This window comes from Euprymna scolopes, chromosome 35, assembly GCF_053919585.1.
Source record: "Euprymna scolopes isolate OS-2025 chromosome 35, ASM5391958v1, whole genome shotgun sequence".
Classification (NCBI taxonomy): domain Eukaryota; kingdom Metazoa; phylum Mollusca; class Cephalopoda; order Sepiida; family Sepiolidae; genus Euprymna; species Euprymna scolopes.
In genome coordinates, this window is record NC_136516.1 from 60851105 (window position 1) to 60856735 (window position 5631).

Consider the following 5631-nt stretch of genomic DNA (forward strand, 5'->3'; position numbering starts at 1 on the left):
CTACATTGTTGACTTAAGAATTCTCAACAAGATTTTAATCAATAAAATTGAACCTTTTTATCTAAATCTGAGTTGGGGAGGGGGTAAGTTCTATTATTATTTACATTGCTTTCCTTCAGACTACTGTCCTCATCAATGTTAATATTTATAGTACATTTCGATGTGCTCTCTTGCCTTCTTTACATGTATCATTTGTGTAGGATGATGTATTTTGCTATTTTTAAATATTATGATGTTCCTGAGGATAGTAGTTCAAAGAAAACATAAGAATCTCTTCGTTTTTTTTATAAATCTAAAAAGTTTCACTATATATGGCAAAGGGAAATTCAAAAAGAAATCTTAATATTTGTTTTAACCTCCTTAGTGTTAAATCACTTTAAGAAAAACTAATTATCATATAAAGGAATATATGACCCAGTGTTTCTTAAGGGCACAAAAAGGAATAAATTACATCTATGTGTATAGGGTGTTCAAGACAAATCTTCAAAAAGGAAAGAAACAAACGTATCTGGCCAATACTTGATGTGGTCTCAAAATTCAGTACATCTCTTAGAGGATCTTTTCCCAAATACAACTCACTTGAAGCCACCCTAGATGTCTACCACAAAACTTGAACCGAAAGCATGTAGCCTTTGCAGTGTTTTTGAGAACATCAGTTTGATCCTGGCAAATCAGCTCATTCTTGGTATATGGTTAGTGCCTTTTTCAATTGGATCATATAAATAACGGTTTATGGAGTTATAATCAAGCTAATTAGGAGGACCAGATGTTAGGACTAGTGAATTCATGGAAGCTCTCAGATAGCTACTTCTGTGTTTTCCTGAAGATGTGACATCGAGCAGAGTCCTGCTGCGACATATACAGCCCTCCCAAAACAAACCTAGTACTTGACAAGCACCTCAATATAGCCATTTTAATTGAGTTCCTTTTCGAAGATGTTCTTTATTTAATTTAATTTATTTTTATTTATTTTAATTGTTCTTTATATTAATATATAATTGTTCTTTATATTAATATATAATTGTTCTTTTGATTAATATATAATTGTTCTTTATATTAATATATAATTGTTCTTTTGATTAATATATAATTGTTCTTTATATTAATATATAATTGTTCTTTATATTAATATATAATTGTTCTTTTGATTAATATATAATTGTTCTTTTGATTAATATATAATTGTTCTTTTGATTAATATATAATTGTTCTTTTGATTAATATATAATTGTTCTTTTGATTAATATATAATTGTTCTTTTGATTAATATATAATTGTTCTTTATATTAATATATAATTGTTCTTTATATTAATATATAATTGTTCTTTTGATTAATATATAATTGTTCTTTATATTAATATATAATTGTTCTTTATATTAATATATAATTGTTCTTTATATTAATATATAATTGTTCTTTTGATTAATATATAATTGTTCTTTTGATTAATATATAATTGTTCTTTATATTAATATATAATTGTTCTTTATATTAATATATAATTGTTCTTTTGATTAATATATAATTGTTCTTTTGATTAATATATAATTGTTCTTTATATTAATATATAATTGTTCCTTTGATTAATATATAATTGTTCTTTTGATTAATATATAATTGTTCTTTTGATTAATATATAATTGTTCTTTTGATTAATATATAATTGTTCTTTTGATTAATATATAATTGTTCTTTTGATTAATATATAATTGTTCTTTATATTAATATATAATTGTTTTTTATATAAATATATAATTGTTCTTTATATTATTATATAATTGTTCTTTATATTATTATATAATTGTTTTTTATATAAATATATAATTGTTCTTTATATTAATATATAATTGTTTTTTATATAAATATATAATTGTTCTTTATATTAATATATAATTTTTCTTTTGATTAATATATAATTTTTCTTTTGATTAATATATAATTGTTCTTTATATTATTATATCTTTTCTTCATATTAATATATCTTTTCTTCATATTAATATTTAATATTTATTCATATTCATATATATCTTTTCTTTATATTAATATATAATATTTCTTTATATTAATAAATAATAAACAAAAACAAAAATATTCGGTTCTATTAAGTCATTATGCTCATGAAACTAGAATTATTATGGTGAAGATCTTTAATACAGGTTGGGATGCGAGAACGTCTATATCACATATAGTCTGTTTTGCATCCTGGCCATATAGTTTACAATGTTTAAATGGTTTCCCATTCAAAGAAGAAGCATTTTTCTTTTAAGAAATGTTTGGATTGCTAGTTAAGTGGATCTAATGATTTAAAACCTGAAATCTGTTATGAAACCAGCTTATCATTGAGTATCTACAAGGTGTATGTTATATATGAACAAAAATATTGTGTTGTTTAATGGTCTAAAATCATTTTATTTTTTAGTCAAATTGTTTTTGCCAACAAACAAGGAATATGAAACAACCTCATAGCATGGGGATTATTATTCTAAAATTGAAGCAGAAAAAAAATAACACAAAAAACATACAATAGTTTGATTTCATTTATAGCATTATTATAAACTCTCAGATGTATTCTTTTTATTCAATACTGATGAATTTCCTGTCTTTGAGATAAAATTAATGCTGATTTCCAAACAACATATTAAATACATTTAATAAACAAATATTATCAACATTGTGTTTTGTTATCTACTTTTGCTTACTGAGTGTAGTTGTCCATTTTTACCATTGATTTTCATTCTAAATCTCATTTAAAAGAAAATATAGCAAATGGTTATATAAATGTATTTTTCAATATCTACAATACATACCACGTTCCTGTTGGTAAAATGACTAACTCTAAGGAGATTAATTGACTTGATTTTATTCATTTATATCACCATAAAAAAAAACAAAAATGGAAAGAAACTAAAAAACAGTAAAATTATGGGATGTTTAGACTTGTAACAGAAAAACAAAACCATGATTTTTATGGCAAATTTATTTCTTAGGGGTGATATAAATGTTAATAATACAAATAATAGCTTCAATTAGTTTGCATAAATTAGCCAAACTAAGTAGTTTTACACTCCTAGAAAAAAAGTGAAATTACACAATATTCTACTTTTTAGCCACTTATTTGTTAAAAATACCTAGTAAAGTGTATGCTTAAGATATTAAAAATAAAAATTTCTATGTATGCATATCAACTGAAAATTAAAATGGTTTTAAATAAATCAAAACAACAAGAAAATGATCAACGAAAGTAATGAGACTGATTTCTTCTTTGTTAAGAAACCTAGATTGATCAGTATTTATCTATGAACTATAACATATGTGAAAAGATCTAATTCTAGCTGACTATTCAGAATTCATGTTCAGCTGAGTAATCTTGGATTATCAGTATAGTTAAATATGCTACGAAATCAGTCTCATTCCTTTTTTTAGCAATCAGTTTAGTACTAAAAAGAATTTAAAAAAAAAAAAAAAGAAAAAAAAAAAGCAAGTACTTGCACCCTCCATACTCACCAGAACCTTTGCTCCGTGCATTTTATTATTTTTTCTGGTTTCCTAAACTGAAAATTCATCTCAAGGATAAAAGATTTGAGGGCATTTAAAGAAACATGACAGCAAAAGGTTAAAGAGGACTTTCAGACCAAAGGGGAAAACTCACTGGAATGATATGTGTGTTGATATGTGTTTTAAAGAAAATGAACATTTCATTTATTGCCCATTCTGTTTGGGAAAAATACACCATCAGCCCTGACATTTTTTAAATGAACTTATTTTATTCTTATATGGCCATCCACAAAGAAACTGTTCAGCCAGCAAAACAAATGCAAAATATATTGCGTTGACACTGGCATATATTTTAACCTCAGTGTCAACAGAAGAGATTTGGAAGGCAATATCAAGTTCATTCAAATCAAAACCGACATATTGGAACCGAATAGAATAAGAAAGTTGAAAAGAACAATGAGAAAATGAGATATTGATTGGCGAAGTAACAAGTGGATGATTATTTTAAAGAAAAAAGATTGGAATGAGAAAATAAAAAACAATCGAAGCCTTTCATCCACCAATAATAATTAGCATAAAAAGATAATTCAACATATCTCATTGGATAAAACAGCTTCAGAAGGAAACATTCACTTTTGTCCCAAGTATTTTTTGTGTCCATATATTTTGTTATTCCAACACAAAGAAGCAATTATGTAACTGAAATGAATCTGGCACATTGATTGGCCATCACAAAATGGACAAAATAGAGAGTAATAGTAAACTATAAGAATTCAACAATTGAAATGATTGCAGAATTATAAAAAAAAAAAAAAAAAAAAAAAAAAATGGCGAGTTCAAATTCTTCCTTTACTAAGCTTAAAAAATAGTAATAGTAATAAAAGAATATTTATTGCTGCACTGACCAAAAAGTCAAATTTCTAAAGAGGGAGAAGTCAATAGTGGCATATGTGAAAGTTTTCTTTTGCTTTAAAAGCACAAGTGTACCACAATATTTGATTTTTTTCCTTTAAACTAATTCAAGCCAGAAAGAACATTTTACCCATTAGTTTAAAGGCTTCAAAATTACTTTTAAATTTCAAAGTATAAGAAGTAAATACAAATCAGACACTTGTATCTATTATGAAATTAAGAAAAAAAAGTTTAAAGATGTAAAAATCAAGTATTTGGGATCATTTGTGCTTTTAAATCAAAGAAAGAAAAATATTCATTCTTAAATGCCAAATAAGACAAGTTTGAGCTTTGCTTAAGTTTATAATCAATGGAAAAAAAGCAAAGATAGAAGAGACAGACGAAATAAAAAGGAAAGACAGAAGAAATAAAAAAGAAATAAAAAGAGACAGAAGAAATAGAGAGGAAGACAAAAGAAAAAGGGGAAGACAGAAGACAAAGTAAAAATAAATAGAGCTTTCTTTCCTGACCCACAGCCTCAACCAACAAAAGAAAAGCCATTTTGTCTAAAGTAACAAAGGTTACAATTGAATTTCTTTTGCTACATTTTCTAACGTTGATTTGTCAATTTTATTTATTTTTTTTATCAATTCTAAATTGTTTCAGCTTACTATTAATTATGTATTTATTTATAAACTTTAAAAAGAATCTTTTCTAGGTTGAGGTGGGGGCAAGAATCTTTGTCCTTTGGTCAACAAACACACATTCAGCATTCGTCTTATCTTTGGTCATTTTTGGTTTGACATTTAATATTTCTAAATAATTTTAAAAACAAGAAACATAGCATGATATGAACCAAACAGACCTTACATTTGGGAAGAATAGTGTGGGCGTGCTGTTAAGCATTCAAATGAATAAACTGGGTTTTTGCATGGACTACTTTTTCAAATAAAGATAACCGTTTCTAAACAGTTACTATTTTTTCAGATCGTAAAATGAAGCAAATCTGTTTTAAATTGGGGTTCATTATGACTCAAAATACTGATTCCAATATAATTGGAAGAATGTACCACGTACTTTTGAAGCACAAGATTCACCTCCAATTTGATGCTGTTTTCCAAATAAAATGTATTGTTTTATGGCATGAAAAATAGAATACATTCAACTATTCCTTTTCAAATAGCATTTAAGAAATTATAATCTTAATATTTTGGCAAGTTGTATGATGCTAAACAGGATAGTT